The sequence below is a fragment of the Lissotriton helveticus genome, chromosome 5_1 (genome assembly GCF_964261635.1).
Source record: "Lissotriton helveticus chromosome 5_1, aLisHel1.1, whole genome shotgun sequence".
Taxonomy (NCBI): domain Eukaryota; kingdom Metazoa; phylum Chordata; class Amphibia; order Caudata; family Salamandridae; genus Lissotriton; species Lissotriton helveticus.
The window spans coordinates 155,499,134-155,524,327 of NC_136065.1; positions in this window are offsets into that span (position 1 = coordinate 155,499,134).

Below are 25,194 nucleotides of genomic sequence, written 5' to 3' on the forward strand. Positions count from 1 at the left end.
TTACAATCGGAATAGAAGTACAGAAACTGATTCAAATTCATTAATGCTAACAACTGTTGTAGAAACATGGAATGAGATTAGAGATTTACAAAATGAAGCAGATGATGAAGAAAAAGACCTATGGTTAAGATCAGATTGTAGACCACGTGATGAAGATGGAGTGTGGGTTTACAAAGATGGCAGAGTAGTTTTACCAAATTGTATGATTTCTGACATGGCCAGATTATATCATGGTCCTGCACATTTAGGGAAAGATTCAATGGTCAGACTTTTTAGAGAAACATGGTTCAATACCAAATTTAGAACCATTGCAGAATCTTTTTGTCAAAGGTGTTTGTCATGCCAACAAATGAATCCAAACAGAAAATCATTGGTGGGGACAGGAATAATTGGTCGAGAGGGTGGTCCCTTTACCAGGTTACAAATAGATTTCATTGAAATGCCCTTACACAACTGTTTGAAATATGTACTTGTAATTGTATGCTTATTCTCAAGGTGGGTAGAGGCTTTCCCTACACGACATTGTGATTCAATTACAGTGGCAAAACTAATGCTCAGAGAAATCATCCCAAGGTACGGTTTTCCAGTTACTATTGAGAGTGATGGAGGAAGCCATTTTGATAACAAACTGTTGAAGTTAATTTGTGAAGCTATGAGCATTGAGCAGAAAATACACTGTGCATACAGACCAGAGGCATCAGGTGTAGTTGAACAAATAAATGGAACTATCAAAAACAGAATTGGAAAAATGTGTCTAGAGACAGGAGTTAAGTGGACTGATGCTCTTCCACTTGTTTTGATGTCATTAAGAAGTACACCAGATAAAAAGACAGGTCTGAGTCCTCATGAAATTTTAATGGGAAGAGTTATGAGGCAAGCTTTTGTACCTGTAGGTAAACTGTTGAGCATAAATGACAGTGCAATTTTGGATTACTGTAAAAGGTTATCTGATATGGTAACTTCTGTGTCTAATCAGGTGGGAACTGAAGCTCAATCAAATGACAAAGTTTTGACACATGATCTGAGACCTGGAGACTGGGTCAGAACGAAAGTACATCGGAGGAGGAATTGTCTATCTCCTAGATGGCAGAAACCTAGGCAGGTAATCTTGATCACTACTAATGCTGTAAAGTGCAGAGGATTGAAGCGCTGGATTCATCCGAGTCATACTATTCCAATACCAACTCCTGAGAATTCTGATGTTGAAAGTGATACCACAGATGATTCTGATTCTGAAGCAGAAGACAGAACAGAAGGTGAAGTAATTCCAGATTCTGAAGATCGACAAGAAAGTCGACATCTGGAAACTGTGCCAGTGAATGAAAATCTGACGAGAAAAGACTTGGAAATAATTGAAATAGATTCTGAAGGTGAAGAGAATCTGTTAAAAGGAAAGATAACTGAGGATTCGGTTGTCTATATTGAAGATAAAGAAGCTGAACCAAAAGAAGTTTCAGACCAGGAGAGTATCGAAAGGCAGAGAACAAGCTCTGAAGTAAGGAACAAAAATACGAAATCTGGGAAGCTAGAGGTAATTGAAGAAGAGGAGGAGAACGAATTACCGAGTACCAGTGATGGAAGACAAAGTGAAGTTCCTGAAGGAGTGAAATTGCCGAATAGAGAAGTTCCTGAGTCAATTGAAATTTCAGACTACGAAACTGAAGAAAGTGACGTGGAAGGTGGAAGTGAAAACGGAAAGAAAAGGACTTGGAAGTCAGAATCAAATAATTCTGAACCAAAGAAAAAGTATGTGAGAAAAGCAGACTACTGGCCTGGTGGAAGATTGAGAGTCAGATTGATTAAAAAGCCAATAGAACAAGTTGAAGAAATAAGTAGTCAAAAGAGTCCTGGAAAAGAAGTTGGAGTTGGAAGAAAAATAGAAGTGATATCGAGAAAAGGGAAGAGAATAATTAAACCAAACCAAAAATACAAGTCTCCTGAGTGGACTTACTTGGTAATTCCACCTGTTATTGACATATATGATAGTAGTGAAGAAGAAAACGAAATCCAAGAAATTAGTGACAATGATTGAAGTACAAAATTATTAAATTGGCAAAAGGCTGAAGAAATCCTGTTAGTTGACACAAGGTCGAAGAAAAACTGTTTAGTAGAAGAAAACTTATGTATGACATAAGGTCGAAGAAATCTTGTTTAGAGTTACAAAAGAAAAATATATTTTAAAAGGGGGGTGTATATAAATTTTAAAATTTATTTTTATTTTTATTTTATTTTTAAGGCTAAAACTAACCTAAGAATGCCTTACGTTAAGGAGAGCACTTCAAGATGTTCTGTTTTTAAAAGATGCTGTAAGATGACTCTGGTATGTCTGCTCATTTTAGTTCTGCTCTGGTTGGTACTAGCTGTGATTATACCTTTAGAAATGAATAGAGAATTACACAAAGTTAACATAACAAGCAAAGCTCTGGTTAGCCAAACTAAACATAGTACATCTGCAAAAGTAATTGATCATCAGCCAAACATTCATCAAGATAAATCAATAGGTGATTTTTCAAGCAATACATTCACAAAGCTTTTGAGTGAATATGTAAAGGTAATGGATGCAAAGGACTGTTATGTGTGCGTTAAATTACCCGCTTCTGTTTCTGAGGGAGTAACATATAATATGCTTCCTCTCACTTATGCTGTTACATGTAGTGTATTAACTAGTTTATTTTATCAAACTGGACGTTTAGAATATTACTATTCAAATTATGATGAGATTTTTGCTAATGTCAAAATTGATAATGTTTTAAATAAGCATAAGAAAGCTAAACAATTGAGAGAATATTTCCTTGTTACTAACGAACTCACTTATGAGTATGCTTACAAGAATAATCTAACATGTAAATTAAGTGCTGAAGGAAAGAAATTTTTGAATATGGTTGAGGAGAGAAGAGCAATTTATAAGAGAAATGAATTAGTCAAACAGACTAAGTCATCCTTCTGGCAAAAAGAGGATGAGAAATTAAATGGCAAAATGCTTGAAAATATTGCAATTCACATAGACAAACCTGTTAGTGGAAAGCTTTGCATTAGAAGAGATAACACACTTTTTGATAATTATTTTGTAGGTGCAAGCAACTGTGAAGATACTTATCAGATTATGGGAGGTTGGGGATTTAAAGGTGGAAAAGATCCTATCTTTCCTGGAATTTATTTTGTTTGTGGTGACAAAGCCTACTACAACCTTCCAGACCATTGGTATGGAACTTGTTATGTGGGAATTGTTTTTCCTAAAGTGTTTCATGTTGACAGAGATTCAGAAGGATTGTTTAAAATTCATAATTATGTAAATAGAGCTAAAAGAGAAACTTTTACTGAAGTTCTGGGAGATATTTTCCAAGCTGTAATACCTTTTGTTGGTATAACCCTAAATGCAGGGAGAATTAGAAAATTGTCCACTATAGTTGATAGATTATCAACTGACACTGCTGATGGATTTCAATTAGTGAATGTTGAAGTTATTGCAATTAGATCTATGGTAATTCAAGATCGTCTTGCTTTAGACATACTCCTAGCAAAAGAGGGAGGAGTCTGTGGCATTTTACATGTCCAACATTGCTGTACATATATACCGGATGAAAGTAAGAATATTGAAATGTATATTAAGAATATTACACAAATGCATTCAGAAATAATTCCTTTAGAAGAAGATGATTTTACTGGGAAACTTTCAAAAAGGTTTCAAGCAATTAAAAACTGGTTTCATAATATCGGAAGTTCAATTCTTGGCAAGATTCTGGCACCTTTGATTATAATAATATTCATTTTTATTTTGACTAAAGTAGGTTGTTTGTTGCATAAAAGAAAGAAACATTTGAGAGAAAAGAAAAGAATCTATAAACTCAGAAAAGAAGAGGAAAGGGAGATCGAGTTACAGGAGTTACATAGAGAGCGTCATGTTAATTGCAAAGATTATGCTGAAACAGACTTTTAGGTTTACTAATACAATTGAATTTGAATCGATTTCTTAAAAATTTAATTTACCAAAATTTTGAGTGCTGGTGTGGTGATTTGTTAATCACCAGATGAGGGAGTTGATGGAGCGAGATAGAAAACAAAATTTTGTTTAAACTCGCAAAGTCATATTTCCATAACATGAATAAAATTATTAATGATTTGTGATATGTCGTGCTAATACAACCTAGATTAAACTTTACACGTGGGGGGACTAACATGTGTGCTCATAAACGTGCATATTTGTTGCATCTTTTTGTTCGTGCAAAATAATAAAATAAAATATTGTTTTCGTTTTTGTCATTACTAACTGCTGCAAACTTAAATAAGCATGTGCTTGTTTTGCTTTTCCTTGTCTGTGTAATGTCATTTCTACTATTCTAGGTGCATATGGGTCTCATTGAAAAACGGAGACTGGTAAATATAAACGCTGCTTTATTTGTTTGCAATGGCTAGGTAACATTTTGATTAATAGGGTGGATTAATTAATTAGTAAATCATGGGGTGGATACAGAAAATACTTTATTTCTTACATTAATACTTTTCTTGTGTTTGTTTTATACTAGAAATCATAAGTTGCCTGCTTTTGAGGCCTAGCTATTTGAGCCACAAAATAAAAGCCGATCTATAATTCTGCAGAAAGTCACGAGACGCCCATTCTGAATTAAAACGTTTATTGAAGCTGCATTCGAAAAGCAAAAACTGATGAGCTGACATCATTCTGTCGGACATGGCCAAGGTCGAAAGTGAACTTTTTGTCAGCCCTTAACTTGGCATCCGCGGAAGTCGCGCTAAAAGACTATGGAAGCTGCGAGGATGACTTAATACAAAGTTGCAATCGAAGGAAGCCTCTGGCTTCACGTGGAAGAGACAATGGTCTTTGTAAGACATGATTTTGTAGAACTTTTTAAGAATCGGGTGACATGTCACTTGTCACTCTCAGCCAATGGGATGTCGAGTATTTCTGAAAACTTTCCTTTGCTAGTTTAGTTAGCGTAGAAAGGTATAAAAAGTCATGCCCTTAGGGTTGGGCTGGCTGCTGCTTTCTGACTCTCCGATGAGGGTGATGTGCTGCTGGACTTTGCGTGGAGCACGTAAGAATCCTCAAAGAACTTTACTTTAATTTCTGTCTATTTAGCTCAGTTAGGGAAATAGGTTTTAGAAATGCTAAATTTTATATAATTTCTTTTAAACTGATTCAATTGCTTAAATTGTATTTTTCTCAATTTCCTTACTATTATGCTTGCTTTATTGCAAATAAATTTCATTTATAAAACTTACAACTTATATACCATAATTTAGAAAATAAAATCTTACTTTTGACAAACAAGCTGGTCTTGGTTATTTAGAAGTATAGGTTACCTTTAGCTAGATCACGTCACCTATGGTGGTCGTTTAAATGGTTGGGTTTTATTCTAATGACAATATTCTTTCTGCAATTGTATAAAAATGTATATAGTGTGTAGATAATGTATATATAGATTTATTCTGACCACCTGATTCAGTAGGCCCAAAATATATCAGGTTCATAAATGGGTCCATATTTAGTATAGAATTTTGTTTATAGGTTATGAAGTTGGGTAGTGTAGTTTATGATATATTTTCTATAGCCCGCTGGATCAATTCTCAGTGATATGGGCCCCACTGGTGAGTATATGTGTGTTCTGGTGTTTCAGGGATAAGTGAAATGGTTTCAGAGATTATTTTTGGAGTAGCGCTGCATCAACATCACTCATCAGGCTCTTTTCATCGCCGTTTTCCTCCTCTGTCACTGATTTCCTGGTTATCTCTTCATCCTCCTTCAACTCTCATCTGCCTTTCTCACTCTTGCACTGGACCATTTGCTGATGACTATAAACAAGTCTTGGTCCTCAAACCCGAGTGCCGGTGCTCACCATCTGCAACCACCAGCACAAACAAAGCTTTGGGTTGGTCTCTTTCTCTGAGGGCGATATGAGCTTCTTCAGTTGGATCAGCAGTATGAGCCTGTCCTTTCCCTTGAGGACCAATGAAAACTTTTGAAGTATTCAGTTGATTCTGCGTTAGGGGTAATTCCATTGGTTCAGGTGATGGGCCCAGTGGCGGCTCGTATGCCAAGGCGGAGGAGCGTCGCCCCACTGCTATGTTTTAATTATGTACAAGTGCACTTGGAACTGTTTCCATGGGATTTTATTTTGACTTTCCTTATGGGGGTGTTGTTTCAAATTGCTATATTTTATTGTATAATTTAGTGTTTTAAACGTTTATGGTCTATTTGCTCTGTCGGAATAAATGTAATTTTACTTGACTTTTGTGAAAGGTTAACTGAATGACTTTTAGCTCTGAATTTGATCCTTGGTACATGAATGCTAATGTTCTGACATTCTAATAAGTGTTAGTAAATGGGCTGGTATCTGAAACAACGCCAGAATGTTTCGCTAAATAAGTGCCTAATCATTCATTAATTCATTCATTCACTGTTTAAAACCAAACATACTCTTCAAGTAAAAAATATAGGGGCATATTAGCAACAAATAGAGATAATGCGCTTAGCGCATTTTTTTTATCGCCGCCTATTGCCGGATATTATCGCAGAGATAACGTGATATCAGCAACTTTTATCTCTAAAGCGATAAAATATCCGGCGATAGCGACTCAATGCATGAATATCGCTGGAAATCCAGCGATAGTCAGGCATTAACGCTAATGGGTACTTAACCTGAATATCCACCTCCCATTGGATATACAGGTTAAGTTATGGTCTGAGCAGGCGTTAGGTTCTGCCGATATTCGCCTTAGCGCAACTTCTTTTATCGCTTCGCCTGCCTTGCTAATAGACTGTAGCTGTGTTAGCGACTGCTTTCAGTCGCTAACAGGTTGGGTACGCCCACTTTCCTTGTCATTAGCGATAAATATCGCTGACATGCAAAGCGGGCCCCAAACCTGTAGCTATCGCCTAGAATCTGTGGCTAACTGCTGTTAGCGACAGCTTGCTAATAGGGCGATAAAAATATCGCTGCTTTAGCGGGAAAAAGTCCAGCTAAAGCGGCGATATCGCCCTTGCTAATATGCCCCATAGTTCATCCCAGTCCAGCACTTAAGAGTAATGCGGTGCGGTTCGGTTCCACTCTTCGCCCCTTTCATAATGCCATATGAGCCGTTCGCTCAGCATCATTTTCACATAGCAGGGATAGGCCACGGCTGGCATTCCCTATACAGCATTTAGAGAATGTTTTGAAAATGTAACACAAATAGTTTCCAAATATGTTTTCAAAACTGAACACATACCGGATTCTGAACATACAGGCAAATTTTTCCAGGGGAATGATTTAAAACAAGACTTGGTAAGAGCATTTTTTCCAAAGTCATATGAGACCTTCCTGTCTCAGGATGTGATATTGTCTGTTCCTGAGCTGTTGTGAGCTCCCACAATAAATAGCTGTATTAAAAAGTGGATAAAAGTCGGTCAGAGCTGCAGCATGGACCAGCACCGCAGGACTGACATCATTTCTGGAAGACAGATTAGCCAGAAGCGACCCTGTTTAAAGCCTTTAACCTTTTTCTGAATTCTAATGACTCACAGCAAGGTCATACATCAGTGGGTCCAAAAGTACACATCTGGAAAATTGCACAATTGCAACTCCTTAAAGCATATGTTTTTGAAACAACCCACCAATTAGTGATCTCAGAGTTTTTTTAATTTATAAGAGGAAGGAAAACGCGTTTAAAAGCCTGAACCCATTTGGTGTCTGGTATGACATTGTTGGGATATTAAATTATATGCAAATACGTATCTACTTTGCATTACCAATTATTATTTACAACAGCTTGGATGACCTGGAGCCATCAGGCCAATATTACAGTGCTTATGCAAACACTATGTTTGTCCATACAAGCCCCTGCACTCACCACCAGTGGCAGAGGGAAAGTCTCAACACACCTCCTTCCATTCTAACAACTCTGAAAAAACTGTGGACCACTAATCATCGCCTGCAGATACATTGACTACATTACACCCACCTTTAGGTGTCTGCAGTTGCTGTCCCTGTAGGCACACACTAAGGGGCAGATATATTATTTCTACTATGATATAATAAGTTTAATTATCTACTATGATATGGTGCTATTTTCCCTTGCGCATATGCACAAACAGACTGCCTGGCGTCATGCACGCTCCTTTTCACTACAGTGCGAAGGAGAGTGCAAGATGTTTAGCATTGGTTTTGTTTTGGAAGAGAACCCTTCCAGTAGAGAATACTATGTTCAGGCTAACTGTAAAACTTTTCACACATTGGTCTTGTGCTGTGCAATGCAATGTGTGGAAAGTTATGAGAAATAACGTAATTTCTTCTTCAAGGACGCATTTTTTGTAAAAAGCCCTGTTTACCAAATGTAAACGCCAGCGCCGTGCTCCAAGATGCCAAACCCACATGCAGACCACTTGCCATTATGCAACTGGAATACAGGTCAGGTGGCCCTTTGATGGCTGGCCCATGGCTGTGACTTGCAAAGGCTCGTATGTGAGTCTTTGAAAGTCCACGCCATGTGACCGCTACATTGCGTTCTTGCATGGCATGGACTCCTGAGTCCATGCCGTGCAGGAACTGGGGGTGCACGCATTCAGGGGAGGGGACACAACATGTGCCCCCCTGCATGCATCCTCTGGCTCTGAGGCAACAGGGGGCCCTTTAGGGGCCCCTGAGCTTTCTAACCACCACACTTTTCATGGTGGGCCCACCGCCATGAAAACTGTGGCGTGAGGAACCCCGTAATTTCTTGGCGGGCATCAGACCACTGTAAGACCGTGAGGGATCCATGATCCTTTGGCATTTTTGAAATTGTAATGATAAATTCTACTTTACCATTAAAGAGGATTTATCATTACAATTCCATAGTTACTAAACATGACAGCTCTATGGCCTTCAGCCACGGCCGGTGGTAGGTGTAACTGCAGGGCGGTGACGTAGGGAGGGGGTGGGGGGTTGTAATGTATGGATTACGGACTTTAACAGGTAAGTAAACATATAAATAAATAAAACTAATTTTGTTGCGCGCACTGCATCGCATTTGGTGATGCAGTGCACACAACGAAATTTGTTTTATTAATTTATATGTTTACTTACTTGTTAAAGTCCGTAATCCATACATTACAACCCCCCACCCTGCCCCTCCCTCTCCCTACGTCACCGCCCTGCAGTTACACCTACCACCGGCCGTGGCTGATGGCCTTCCAATTGGCAGTTACACTTATTAGATGTAACAAGGAAACCCGAATGTTAGCCTATGGGAGGGTAATTACTAATTTGGGAGTTTTTCACTACCAAGACATGCAAAACTTAAAAGTACCTAAGCCCTACCTTAGTGGTGATTTATATGTGATGAAACGGGGGATTAGGGCTTAGCAAGTGGTTTTAAATGCCAAATCGACATGGCAGTGTAAACTGCACACACAGGCTCTGCAGAGACAGGCCTGAGACTTGTTTTAAAGGGCTACTTAAGTGGATGGCACAATCAGTGCTGCAGACCCACCCGTAGCATTTAATCTGCAGACCGTGGGTGCCTTTAGTGCACTTTACTGGGGACTTAGAGGCAAATTAAATATGCCAGTTGTAGATGAGTCAATCAATCCATGTTTAGGGAGAAAGCACATGCACTTTAGCACTGGTTAGGAGTGGTAAAGTGCCCATAGTCCTTAAACCAACAAAACCAGATCAGAAAAATTGGCGTACACCAAGGAAAAGGTTTGGGGGAAGACCAACTAAGGCTGACAGGTCTAACACAGTTTGTCTGTTACTCGGGCCTTTGCAATTGTCCAGTGGCTTTACTTCTTTAAACCTTATCCTAAGTTCAAGAAACACTTAACCTCTGCGCACTGTTGCTAATGCGGTTCAACCTTAGGAACAACGCTGTGCGTTTTTCAAATTTATCTACATAACAAAATAATCAATACAAAACTGATCACATCATCTCCTTGATGTTTGCTCAATAGAGCTTCAAAGATATTTTATGTTTATAGCTCAACAAAAAACAATTCCAATCATTATTGTATTCGATCACAATAAATCTGGAACACTTTTTAACATTATTAACAACATCCAAAATTGAATTCAAAACATCATCCTAGACGACTCTTCTTTGTGCCCAATGCATTTCAAGCTCTGCGAGCTCTTCGTCAGGGGCCTGTGGACTAAATTATAATATTCATTTTAATTAACTCTTTGGTGTGCTGGACATCAGAAATTCACAAGGTATAAGGAATCGAAAATGCAAGAGAAATGTGTAGAAAAGAAACGAATTCTTTCAAGAAAACCTTATTCCCCACCACTATGTGCTCAAAATCAATAAACAGGGAACTGAACTCACTGATCTCGTAATCGTAGCCTTTCGTCAAACCTAAATCATAAAACGAGTGTTACATGTTTTCAAAGATTGAAACCTCCTTCGCCACCTCAAAGATCATGCCTGGTCGACCGTCTTACCTTGTAAAAAGCGTTCTTTTCTATGAATCTCCTCTCGAATGTCAACACTTTCACCACCTCAGACTATTCCGTGACCTGAAAATATATAAGAGCCACAATCTCACTCGAGTCTTGCTCAGTATTCACTGGTTCCTACCACCGTAGTTTAAAACTCAGTAGCTCAACAATTCACTCAAATCTCACCTCTGTAGTGAACTTCCTCTATGTGGTGATATCGCCCATGCGTTTCTACAAAGCTACTCTCGTCGGCAACCTGCCTCGTTCAAACTCCATCCGTGACTACACTTAATAACAGCTGAGGTTTTCACAACTCAACACTAAAAAAGGACTACTCATTACTCCAGCGTGATCGCGGGCCATATCTTGGAGTGTTATTCGGCGAAACTGTTACTGATAGAGTGCTCAATACAAATAAATAAAGCAGGACCGTGTTAAAGTAAATAAAGAAGAAAAAGAAAAAGAAGATGAAAATAGAAAAGAAGAAGAAAAAAGGGAAACTTCTCATGCAAAACAGCTTAGATAATATATACAACAATCCAATATATTTCTCTCTGGAGGAGGGATCTGGTTAGATCAACCCCCTCGTATATTTTCACTGTTTCCAGTATGGCAAACCTGATCTGGGATATGTTGTGGTTATTCTCAATCCAATGTTTTGCCAGATTACATTTGAAATTTTTATTCCTTATCGTACTTTTATGTTCAGATATTCTGGTTTTTAACTTTCTTTCTGTTTTTCCTGTGTAAATTTTCCCTGATGGACACTTTATGTAATAGATTAAGTTTTTTGAATTACAATCACCATCATAGTGTAAAGTCACTTCTTTGCCTGTTCGTGGATGATGAAGCGTTTTGCCTTCTATTACATTGGAACAATGAACACAGTTATGACATTTCTTCATTCCTCTGTGACACACTTCTGCTCGTCTTATAGGTGTCGTCAATAGCTCTTTCAAATTTTTTGATCTCGTGTAGGCAAAAATGGGTTTGCTATTGAAAATTCCATTGAAATCTGTTTCGTTTTGTAATAGTTTCCAATGTCTATTAATGATGTTCTTCAATTTTTGTGATGAGTTAGAAAATAACGTAGTATCATCTCAAACTGACAAAGAAGAACCAGAATTATTGGAATTAAGACCCAAATCAACATTTCAGGCACCAGTGTCACATAAAATTCTTGATGCTTTTGAAAATGCTGTTAACAACGATTTGGATAGTCTAAAAATGAGGAAATCCAAAAGGAAGAATTTATCAGTGTATGATAGAAGTATAGTGAAAGGACTTTAAGAAAACACAAATATTTTGATTCAAAAGGCAGATAAAGGAGGAGCTATCATCATTATGGACAGGATCATGTACAATCAAAAAGTAGATGAACATGTGGCAGATACATCTACCTATTTCGAATTAGACAAAGATCCGACTGAAGATTTAAAAACAGCCCTTCAAGGGATTTTGACTCAAGCGCATGAATTAGGCTACATTTCAACTGCCACTAAACAATTTTTAACCGTTCAGTACCCCAGGAGACCGCGTCTCTATATGCTCCCCAAGGTGCATAAAAATTAACGAGATCCGCCTATGCGTCCCATTGTGACCGGGTGTGGAACCATTTTTGAACCACTCGGCCAATATATTGATAAATTTCTCCAGCCATTCGTTCAACAATGGCCATCGTATATAAAAGACACTAATGATTTTCTTTTGAAATTGAAAGAAACAAAGATGACGAACCAAATGCTTTTGTGTACAATCGATGTGAAGTCGTTGTACACATCTATCCCACATCAATCCAGTCTGGAAGCCGTGGAATGGGCTTTGTTGCAACAACCAGCAGTAAAGGCAGATAAAGTTTTCATTTTGGAGTTATTACATTTTTGCTTATACCATAGTTACTTTCAGTTGTCAACCAAGTTTTTTCTTCAACAAAATGGGACATCTATGGGATTTGCCGGGGCACCGGCATATGCGAATACCTTCATGGCAAAGTTTGAGGCAGATTTTGTTTATAGTAACAGCTCCTGGAAAGAACAAGCAATTATATACCGCAGGTTCATAGATGATATTTTTGTATTGTGGTCCGGATCAAGGGAAAGTCTTGAATCAGAGATTGGAAGACTCAATCATTGTATAGAGCATATTGAATTTACTCACACCATTAGTGAGAAAGAACTTTCATTTTTGGATGTTATGATTAGAATTCAAGACTTGCAAATGGAAACGACAGTATTCAGAAAAGAGACAGATGTGAACAATTTGTTGTTATTCCAGAGCTTTCACCCTCAAAATCTAAAGAACAATGTACCTGTATCACAGTATATGAAATTTAAAAGAATTTGTTCAAGAGAAGAGGATTTGGAAAATAATCTGGTGTTACAACACCAAAGGTACAAGGAAAGAGGATATCCAGATGATACCCTGGAGAAAGCTAAAAACAGGATTCAGACTTACAGCAGAGAACATCTCTTGATACAGAAGCCCAAGAAATTAACTGAAAGACATGTCTTTGTCTCAAAATTTTCTAGCTCATCACAAAAATTGAAGAACATCATTAATAGACATTGGGAACTATTACAAAACAAAACAGATTTCAATGGAATTTTCAATAGCAAACCCATTTTTGCCTACACGAGATCAAAAAAAATTTGAAAGAGCTATTGACGACACCTATAAGACGAGCAGAAGTGTGTCACAGAGGAATGAAGAAATGTCATAACTGTGTTCATTGTTCCAATGTAATAGAAGGCAAAACGCTTCATCATCCACAAACAGGCAAAAAAATGACTTTACACTATGATGGTGATTGTAATTCAAAAAACTTAATCTATTACATAAAGTGTCCATGTGGGAAAATTTACACAGGAAAAACAGAAAGAAAGTTAAAAAACAGAATATCTGAACATAAAAGTACGATAAGGAATAAAAATGTCAAAAGTAATCTGGCAAAACATTGGATTGAGAATAACCACAACCTATCCCAGATCAGGTTTTCCATACTGGAAACAGTGAAAATATACGAGGGGGTTGATCTAACCAGATCCCTCCTCCAGAGAGAAATATATTGGATTAGAATCCTTGAAACACAAGAGCCGAGGGGACTTAATGAAAAAATAGATCTATTGTGTTTTTTATGAAATTTCACTCTAAAACTGCCATAGGTTGATGCCTGTATTATGTAACCCTGTATTACAACTGTTAGGATGTTGTATATATTATCTAAGCTGTTTTGCATGAGAAGTTTCCCTTTTTTCTTCTTCTTTTCTTTTTTCATCTTCTTTTTCTTTTTCTTCTTTATTTACTTTAACACGGTCCTGCTTTATTTATTTGTATTGAGCACTCTATCAGTAACAGTTTCGCCGAATAACACTCCAAGATGGCGCCCGCGATCACGCTGGAGTAATGAGTAGTCCTTTTTTAGTGTTGAGTTGTGAAAACCTCAGCTGGTATTAAGTGTAGTCACGGATGGAGTTTGAACGAGGCAGGTTGCCGACGAGAGTAGCTTTGTAAAAATGCATGGGCGATATCACCACATAGAGGAAGTTCACTACAGAGGTGAGATTTGAGTGAATTGTTGAGCAACTGAGTTTTAAACTACGGTGGTAGGAACCAGTGAATACTGAGCAAGACTCGAGTGAGATTGTGGCTCTTATATATTTTCAGGTCACGGAATAGTCTGAGGTGGTGAAAGTGTTGACATTCGAGAGGTGATTCATAGAAAAGAACGCTTTTTGCAAGGTAAGACGGTCGACCAGGCATGGTCTTTGAGGTGGCAAAGGAGGTTTCAATCTTTGAAAACATGTAACACTCGTTTTTTGATTTAGGTTTGACGAAAGGCTACGATTACGAGATCAGTGAGTTCAGTTCCCTGTTTATTGATTTTGAGCACATAGTGGTGGGGAATAAGGTTTTCTTGAAAGAATTCGTTTCTTTTCTGCACATTTCTCTTGCATTTTCGATTCCTTATACCTTGGGAATTTTTGATGTCCAGCACACCAAAGAGTTGATTAAAAAGAATATTATATTTAGTCCACAGGCCCCTGACGAAGAGCTCGCAGAGATTGAAATGCATTGGGCACAAAGAAGAGTCGTCTAGGATGATGTTTTGAATTCAATTTTGGATGTTGTTAATAATGTTAAAAAGTGTACCAGATTTATTGTGATCGAATACAATAATGTTTGGAATTGTTTTTTGTTGAGCTATAAACATAAAATATCTTTGAAGCTCTATTGAGCAAACATCAAGGAGATGATGTGATCAGTTTTGTATTGATTATTTTGTTATGTAGATAAATTTGAAAAACGCACAGCGTTGTTCCTAAGGTTGAACAGCATTAGCAACAGTGCGCAGAGGTTAATTGTTTCTTGCACTTAAGATAAGGCTAAATGTTGAGGCACGGTTAGGACAAATGTGCCACCTCCGCAGCACGCTTGGTATAAAAATCCTTAAAATTACAGTGAAAATTGCATTTTACAGAGTTGCGAAAATAATTCAGGAGCGCTCCTCTCACCCAGTTTGCATTTACTTCTTTAAAGCCATGTTCTGTGGGGTGCTGCAGAGTGGTTGGATGAACTTTGATTTGTGAAGAGAAGGCTTTGGGGATTCTCATGGACAAGGAAAAATAATTCTCAGCAATTAGAGATACCACCACTACTTGATCAGACTGAAAAGCATGTTTGTCTCTTTAGATTTTTTGTATAACAACTGTTGACTATGAAAGCAAACCGACTGACAGATGGTACTGGACATTCACACAAGCAATAGCAGTAAGGTTCTACTGTTGCAGCCATATCACACAAAGTGAGCACTAAAAGTGCTCATTTAAGACACTGTCTCTACTATAGTTGTGGGCTGACTGCTGTCTTAAATAGTTGAACAGCTTGTGCAGCGTTAATATACTGCCATAGACAGTGGTAAATGGTTGCTTGTCACAAGAGCTTTAAAGTCATATATATCTTTCACTTAATATGAAGTATCATTTGTTGATATAGCTATGGTAAACACACAATAACATAATCAAAGCAGCACAATTAAAATATGACAGTGCACAACACAACAACCACAGCAGAACACAACATCACATTACAATGATGCAGCACAAAACAAAAACAGAACACCTCACCACAAGAACAAAATGCTATGCAAGAAACAGGCACAAACTTTCTTACCACCTCAAAAAACCTGCTTTCATTATACAGTGATAAAAGGTGTTTGCTCCAATAAGAGTTTTAATTAACCACCAAGAACATAAAATAGCTCCAGCCTGGTGATACATGATAGCATAGGCATGGCTTGACAGTTTGGGCTGGACTGTTCCCATGAGGCACAGGGTCAGACTGATTTGCATATGGCCATGTCTGAACTGGGGTGGCCGAATGGGCTAAGGAATGGTGATGGATTAAACCCAGATCAGTTGATTGGGGGTGAGTGCTTGTATTGTCAACGCTCCGTCCATCATTTCCTTTGGTTTTGCTTTGATACATGATAGATAACAACTTTACAAACTAAAGAACAGCATTAAAGAACAAGAAAAACACCCCACTACTCCCACCTAATTCCCATAATCTAGGTGTCACCTCCAATCCGACAAGTCATATGACCAGCAAGCAATAACGTCATGAAAACAATTTTCCAACATCTGCATCTTCTCACACACAGCATAGTCCTGAGCCCCTGGAATATCGAGGTAGGAATATCAGCGGGACCATAAATTATGGACACAATATCAAAGGACAAAATGTCAAATAGTAAGTTAGGTTTTATGTATATATATTCACTGAAATAAACAAAGGTTTTAAACTAAATAAAATGCTGAAATTCACCAGTTAAAGTTATCTCTAATAACTGTAACTGGTCTCCTAAGGTAACTATAATTCACAGCCCCGCCATGCACAATTTTCACATCAATGATGTAGCTTAAAATGTTGCAGTGATGTTATCGATGGTGTTACAAGAGCATGTCATGAGTGATGTAATATGTGGCCAGGTACTGCGTCCAACCCCCCCTCAGTCAGCCAAGCCCCTCTGTGTGGCATGGCGTTGGCATCAGGGCATGGTCTGCGAACAGTCAACACCATGCCACACAGGACCTTCTGCAACATATTTTAATATTTTAAAAGTGGCTCTATTGGCTTTATAAAGGGATACGCATAGCAGTATATATAAGGCAGATCTATGATCGTTCTCCAAAAATCACTCGAATTTATTGTCAATTGTTTATTTCAATAATTACCAGAATGCTATTTTTATTAATATTATTATATAAGTGCTTTATAATGTTTTAATTTAAAAAAAATGGTCTATGATTCTTTCTTTTGTTATAGTTTTTATTATTACATTTTGTGGATGAAAAATATCAAAATAAAAAGTCAGAGACATAAAAAAAAAAACATGTCTCTGAGTCTTTCTTTTAACAAATTGCAATTATAAAAACAACCATATGAGAGTCTTGCACTCCGGCTGAAGAGTTTAGAGGCCCAGCTAGGAATGCTTTAGAAAACTGGTCAGTCCCTCTTGAGATCATTGATTTAATGACCGAGGACGACTTACTGCCCCCAACAGCATCTGGCGGGGCCACTCCCTATTCTAGCGTCACCACCATGCTCAAAAAAACTAAAATAAAAATAAAGCCTTTGCAGGGCATTATGGGGTGCTCCTTCAAAGGACCAGTGAATAATAAATAAGTGGCTCCTCCTGCTCATTTATCATTCTCCTTTTAAAATCGAAAATTACTGTGATTTGCCACTGCCCATCTTGGACACCCATGTATTATTTTTATAAGCGAAGGGGGCGTGTGGCTGTCCCAGAGCCCCTTCGGGGTCCCTATACTCCGGGGCCACATTGGTTAATAAGAGGAGGGAGCACCCGCCCGCTCATCGATTCATTATTGGACTAGCTGGTGCTTTATTTTAAAATAAGGGGACCCACCAACAGCCCTAGGGGCCCATCTACCGGGCCTCTAGTGGGTGCCCCAGTGCCCACCAATGGAACCACAGATCACTAAGTTGGAGGCTGAGGGGGGTGCAACAGGGCCCCGTGGCCCCAGCCAGCACCAGACTGGGCGCTGGTAGGATCCAGCATCTTTACTTTACTCCCGCCAGGCGGGAACAAAATTTTTCTACTGATCCCTCTGGACAGGAGCAAAGTAGAGTTTCCTGCCCGGGTGGTGGCAGGGAACTGCAGGTGGGCTCCCTGAGATACTGTGATGTATCTTGCCCCTGGGGCCTGGGAAGTGGTGGCAGCATGCACCCCTCACCTTTTTTATCAATTGGACCCCAAGGGTCACAGCAACATCTCTGAATACATCAGCCATCAGCAAGGCTTTAAAGTTTAGAATTATTTAAGATAAGGCTAAATGTTGAGGCACGGTTAGGACAAATGTGCCACCTCCGCAGCACGCTTGGTATAAAAATCCTTAAAATTACAGTGAAAATTGCATTTTACAGAGTTGCGAAAATAATTCAGGAGCGCTCCTCTCACCCAGTTTGCATTTACTTCTTTAAAGCCATGTTCTGTGGGGTGCTGCAGAGTGGTTGGATGAACTTTGATTTGTGAAGAGAAGGCTTTGGGGATTCTCATGGACAAGGAAAAATAATTCTCAGCAATTAGAGATACCACCACTACTTGATCAGACTGAAAAGCATGTTTGTCTCTTTAGATTTTTTGTATAACAACTGTTGACTATGAAAGCAAACCGACTGACAGATGGTACTGGACATTCACACAAGCAATAGCAGTAAGGTTCTACTGTTGCAGCCATATCACACAAAGTGAGCACTAAAAGTGCTCATTTAAGACACTGTCTCTACTATAGTTGTGGGCTGACTGCTGTCTTAAATAGTTGAACAGCTTGTGCAGCGTTAATATACTGCCATAGACAGTGGTAAATGGTTGCTTGTCACAAGAGCTTTAAAGTCATATATATCTTTCACTTAATATGAAGTATCATTTGTTGATATAGCTATGGTAAACACACAATAACATAATTAAAGTTTAGAATTATTTTGAGTTGAAAAGCAAACCATTGCGAGCCCTAAGTAAAGAGAGTTTCAAAATACATATCTGGACTCCCCGAGGCTAAAACTGAAAAGATTCTACATGAATGTAAGACAGATAAGTTGTAATCTGAGGACCTAGAGCGGTGTGTTGCTACCCAACTTGTCCTAGTTTATTAGCAGCGCTCAGGGGTCTGCCGAAAGTACTAGGTTTTGAATAGAAATTTCTACATTACAAATTTTACTGAATTACAGGAGAAATCAGTATTTTTAATGTATTATAGTGACCCTTACTCAAGCTATAAATTTGTATGATTCCCATTCGCAATTTAGTGATTCCTAGTACTGTATTGATAAATTGCAAATCTTTATTTAAGAATTGCAAAATGTAAAAGTTGCATTCAGAGCAGCTTGATGACATCACAATGACGAAATAACTAAACCTGAAGGAAAGGTTCTAAAACATTAAGGTACAAGCAACATTGTGGTATCTAATTTCTAACTGTCATTGAGCTTTATACATTTCTTTATAAATACTTCCTAGTGATCTCACTCTTCCTTCTACTGCCCTTGAGTCATCCTGAGGTTGATGTGCTATTAGCAAATCAACTTCATCTGGCTCTGAGATGAAAGCCATTCCTCTTCTTGTCGCTTTGTGTTCATATAGCACATGTTGCTTCTATCTTGCAGCTTGTCTGTGGTGTGTTTTGGAGTGCCCCATCACCCATCGTTTTTATGGAGGCAGCAGAAACAACTTTTCAGCAGCCGAAATGTTCACTCAGTCTGACTTTGAGTAGTTTTATGAGCTGCATTGCAGCACAGCTCACTTGGTGTTGCAGGGTTATAGTGCGGTGTTAAACTACAAGAGCACAAAGCATAAGCACTCTCTCCAATAATGTGAAAGTGTGAAATATTTTAGAAACAAAATGCATGATCATGTCCAGCATATACCTATGTAGATATGTCAAAAATTGCCAAGTAAATATCCGTCTCCAAATTCTCCTCTATGATGGCATGTGCAAATTAGGGGAAGGTGGAACGTGTGAAGTTTCACTCTGCAGAATTCAGAGGAATTACCTAAAACCTCAGCGAGATTCTGTGGAGTTCCGTGAGTGGCAGAGTTTTGTATGTCATTCTGGTCGCCCAGAATTATAGTGCCAAGAGTTTGTCCCGTGCTGTAAAATGAGTGTGAACTGAAGCGGTTGGTGGCGCTAGAGAGCAGCCAGAGAGCAGCGAGCAGACAGCAGAATGGAGCTACAGTGGTGCGGAGCCAGAGCGGTTTGAGAGCGGTCCGAGACCCACAGTTAAACCGACAGTTAAACCGCAGCTGCAGCCTCCTCCGCAGACGCCGCGAGCAGGGCTAAAAGAGAAAGCCACAGTGGCGGCGGCTGCTCCCATGCGACGAGCCACGAGTGACGATACCCACAGCGGTCTACAGTGAAGCCGAGAGCAGCGAGCCGCGAGCCGACACTGGAGGTGAGTGACGAGCGCGAGACCTGCTTCCGCTGCGGCAGAGAACTGGTGAGAGCCGCGGGGGGGTGTCGCGGGGAGCGCACTGATTCACCGAGTGGTGCTGCTTGGGGCTAGCAGAGCACTGCGGCAGCTGACTGGGAAACAGTGTTTAACGCCAACGCCAACGCCCACCAGACAACACACGGCGCCCTGAGATTGTAATCGGGGCTCTCAAGGGTCCCCCCCTAGTTGCATGAGGGGTCTGGGATCAGGTGGTGAAAGCGGGGGCTGAAGCAACGGCAGAGGATGGTGATTGAAGACCAGCATATGGAAGAGGAGGTGTAGAGTCCAGCCAAGCCCAGCCTAGCCCAGCCACGCCCGCAGCACTGCACCCCCGTAGCTAAAGTCTACAAACAACAAATAATTACATTAACAAAACTAACTTAATAATAAATTAATAGCGGTTTACCACCCGACGCCAGCTGGATTGAGCTGGACTGAGCTCTGTCTGAGCTCCATTGTGCACCCGGTTAAACAGTCCTACAACAGCCATAATAGCTGTTATAACGTAAGAGAGAGCTTATTGTCGGAGACTGGCCGTGTCCCACTAACGTGGTGAGCAGGGGGGTGCCACATATCAACACAGACGCTCTAACGCCTAACGCCTAACACCTCATACCCAACGCTCAACCCTGCACACAATCCCAGAAAGCTAGAAACCAGAAGCTATAATTCTGAAAAAATTGCTGCTGTAATAAAGCCGTGACGAATACCACTGGTGCTGGGCCGAGAGAAACAAGAAGAGCCCCAGCCCAAAGCCTTCGGGGACAATGAGATCAGGAAAAGTGAGAAAGTACACAGCACCCAAAAAAAGGAAAGCCACACAACCCAACGCCTCAGAGGTCTCGGTCAAAGCCAGGCACATTTTAAATACACAAAAAACGCTAAGCATACGGGATTTCTTCAAAAAAACGTCATCTAAGTTCGTGGAATCCCCCCAACCAAGAGCGCAGTCTTCGGAGGCATCAACCACCACTCCTCTGGCGCAACTAGGCTCGTTTAACTTGGCCCAATCCGGGTCGCATAACTTGGCCTCGGCGCACCATTGGGCACCTGATACCGCGAGGGCAATCGAGCCACCAGAGGTTTACATATTTGGGTCCTCCTGTAACGTCCAAAATAGCAAAAACTTTCAACTTGACCACCTCCCATTGGACAAGCTTTCAGTGTCTCCAGTAGAGGTCCACTTGCCCTCTCAAGCGCCTCAAACCCAACTGGAGAACACTATGTGCCCAACTGAGGCCCAAGCAATGCTGCCTCAACCCACGGCAACTAATGCAGCGGCGACGACCACGCCTCTTGTGGGCTCCCTTCATCAAACAACGACGGCACAAATTCACAGGCAAGCCAACCCCGAGTACTCTAATAGCAGTCAACAATCCCATATCTCACAAACAACAACCTTCACAATAGCACCACCAGCTCTGAGCCCCCGGTACATGATTTTCTCGCCACCTGGACACACAAAGGATACACAGCAAAGCCAGCCAGCATTGCCTGCCCAGAACGATCAGTTTATGACGGACCTGTCTTTTTTTTTCAAGACGTCTGAGAATTCACCCAGGTCCAGTCCGAACCCAAACGAAAAACAAAACATTGAAGAAAACTTCGGGACCAGTGCTTGGCCACAACTTTTACAAACCCTGCAGCAAACAGTTAACGCACTTAATTACCATTCAATAAAACTTGAAGTGCAGGTTGACCTATTAAATACCCTGGCCCTATTCACGTCTGGGATCGACAGTAAATTAGATAAACTCAATGCCCTAATTTTACGGGTGCAAGCCTCCACGAACCTCGCCGAATCAACCTGCTGTTGTTCCCCAATTATAGATTCTCTTTCTCTACTCCCAGAATGTCTAACCACAGTCATAAGAGAAGTAAAGTTGTCGAGAGGAGGAAACGTTCCTACCAAACCGCCATCCCCCTCACAGCAAGATCGCTTGAAACTTATTGAACCTCCTACTAAGCAGAACATAAACCCAAAAGAAGGTGAGGCTCTAAACATAGGAACAACCACTGGCCAATTGAAGCTGAACGGCCACACTCGGAGCGCCCACTCAAAATCAAACTCAACGGCAGAAAACGGCCCGCCATCGCCACCAACCGGACCCACTACCAGGCAAGATCATCTGGAGCCTGTGCAAACACACAGCCCCATTTCTCAAAGTGACTTAACAGCGGAGGCCCATCCGGGGCCATCTTTACCACGCAGCAAAAGAGAGCGTAAACGCCAGCGCAAAGCCAGAAATAAACTAAGGATAAACTCCAACACCGCCCAACAGGAACTCTTCCCTATCTTTAAAAAAGTTGAAAACAAAAGATCTCCCGTCATAAACAGTGCCGCAGAGCAAACAACCACCCTCAAGGGGGTCACTCCGGAAAAACCCACCCAAGAATCTGCAAACTGCCCAAAGGTCCGAAGCAAACAAACAATGGCTCCTGAAATAGCCGCGGGCAGGGATCACACAGAATTCTAAAGGGTGAGCTCAGATACGGCAAGCGCAACAGGGCCTAAGATGACACCTGAGATGACACCAGAAAGCCCCAGTCCATCGATGGCTCACACTTCCCCGGGAAAAGAAAACGCAAAGCCAGGAATCAATTACTCTAAAACCATCTGCAACGACCCTAAAGTTGAGACCAGTCAAAATTTACACTTGACGAGGGCTCCACAACGACTGTCACAACAGTTATATGGAACCAAACTAGACAGGACAGCCAAAAATTCCAAGATTAAGCCTATAGGTGTTCTGGAGTCAACCAATACCGATCCACCTTGCCATCAGATTCTATTGGCCCCCGAATATAAATCAAAAGGTCAGCACGACATTCTCAACAGATCCAATCTGCTAAAATTAGCAGAAGGAATCCCGGGTCTAGCTGGACTGGCCACGAACAATATTGAATCCATCGAATTCCTCTCCCCCCGAGGAAATCAACCCTCTGAGGCCACTTTGGTGACTTTCTCATCACCCAGCTGCGTAGGAGCTTTTCTTGAACAGAAGCCGACGCTGCAGAACTGGGTAAATAGAGTGTATCCTTATTCCACCCCCGGGTATCCCACCTCCCTGTTAACAAGGCCGACTTCACCCAGTTACTTGTCAACATCTAAAATAACAGGAGGCGCAAGACCCTACTCTGTCTTAAAAAATGCTTCAGGGGCCAACGTCAAATCAAAACGGCCCGAAAAAGTTGGGGTCAATGAAGAATCCAATTACAGCTGGGGGTGGCTGCCAGCAATCTTGTCATCAAAACATTCAAACTGACCGCCAGCGGGGGAAATAATTGCAGAAATACGCAATTCCGCTAGAAAACCCCTTTCAGCGGCAGATACATGGCACAAAAGACACACCAAGCAGGAACAGTCTCCATTCTCACTGTGCTCATGGAATATCAGTGGACTTCACCAAAAAACTTCAAACGAAGACACTATGGCTTTTCTGTGCAAATATACAGCAATCGCCCTACAGGAAACTTGGGCGACAGAGGGCTGTCCCATAGAAGGATACATCGAGTTCTGGAAACCAGCTCTCAGGGACATCCGATTTGGCCATACCAAAGGCAGCCTGTCCACATACATCACAAACAATCTAAAAGGCGCTCTCAACCAAATCCCCCTCAAAGAAGACTGGTTACTTGGGGTCAAAATCAACCCCTGTGGGAGGCAGCGTCCAATTCTCCTTGTCAATGTGTATATTAATCCCTGCACCCGTACAAAAAAACACCACCTGGTCCGATTGTGCGAAATCATGAACGACATCGCTATGGAATATCCCAATTCGGACCGTATCTTTACAGGAGATTTGAACACAAATCTATTCCAGGGGATCGCAGCAGACACGGAAGGGCCGGACATGACTAATATTATTGAGGCTTTGACTCAATCCAAACCCCCGAAGCAAGCCCCAAACATATTAGGTGAGCTCTCCGTGATGAGATTCTATAAGGCAGGCTACCTAGTAGTGAACGGAAGGACAACAAGTGATTCACCCCCAAACTGGCCTTGGTCGAACGGAAGAAAAAAATCTTATTTAGATTTTATTATCTGCAATTCTGAACTACTGTTTAAACTGAACCGTTTTTGCATCCACCCACGGTCTGAAAGCGACCATAGGCCCCAGGTCATCACTCTCACCGAAACCCCGGAACTCCATAAAGCGGCTCCCACAACCTACAAGGGAATTCATACGGAAAACCTCAAGCGCCTTAAATGGAATGAAACCAACAGTCAGAGTGTTCTAAAAGCAAGCAAGGACTACATAATAGGCAGTCTTGACAAAGAAGCCAACCCGATATGGAAATGGTCGCAGTTGTGTTTCCATCTGATCAACTCATATCCTGCGACTGCTCAGAGCTCAAACCGCTTCCCTCGAGTAGGGGCCGCGACCTCAGCCGCCATTAAACCACTAAAGAGAGCAAGGAACACCGCACTGAGGTTGATTTTAAAATTTCCACGGAACAGCGCCCTCCTTGCCACATATCATCATGCCCAAAAAGCATTCAGGAGGGCAGTCTCCCAAGAGAAACAGGCTCAGGAAAACCAATACTGGATAAAATTGGTGTGGGAAAGCAAGCAAAAAAACACAAGGAAATTCTGGTCCCTTGTTAACCGCACCCATCTAAACCTGACAAACTCTGGCTCTGCAAATATCCAGGAAGCAGAATGGGTAACATATCTAATAGATCACTTCCAGGCACAAGATAATCATGATAGTTCCAGACCACCCATGGGACGCGGGACTGCAGATGACGAATCACAGAAAACCTCTTTGGATACAAATCAGGGACTTACCTCTGCATACGCATTAACAGAGGAACGAGTTGCCAAAGTAGTGACACAAGGGAGACAAGATGGAGCACCAGGCCCTAATGGCCTGCCACAAAGGCTATTTAAATCGGACATTCCTTTTTGGTCCATGGTGTTATTGAATCTTTTTAACTACACCCTCCGAACACTGACAATCCCGGACTCATGGCGGGGCGCAATAATTCATCCCATCTACAAATCTGGTTCACGGGCTATGCCCAACAACTACAGACTAATGGCCCTACTGGACATAGAGGAAAAACATTTTGCAGGACTCATTCTGGAGGATCTAAGGCAATGGGCAAAGGACCATGATTTGATTCCTCTAAACCAGACAGGGTTCGTTGCCAATTCAGGAACTATGACACATTTGCTGGCAGTTTCCACTATAATCGACAAAGCTTTATCAACTAACAGGATGGTCTTCTGCTGCTTTGTCGATTTTAAAGCAGCATTTGTTTGAGT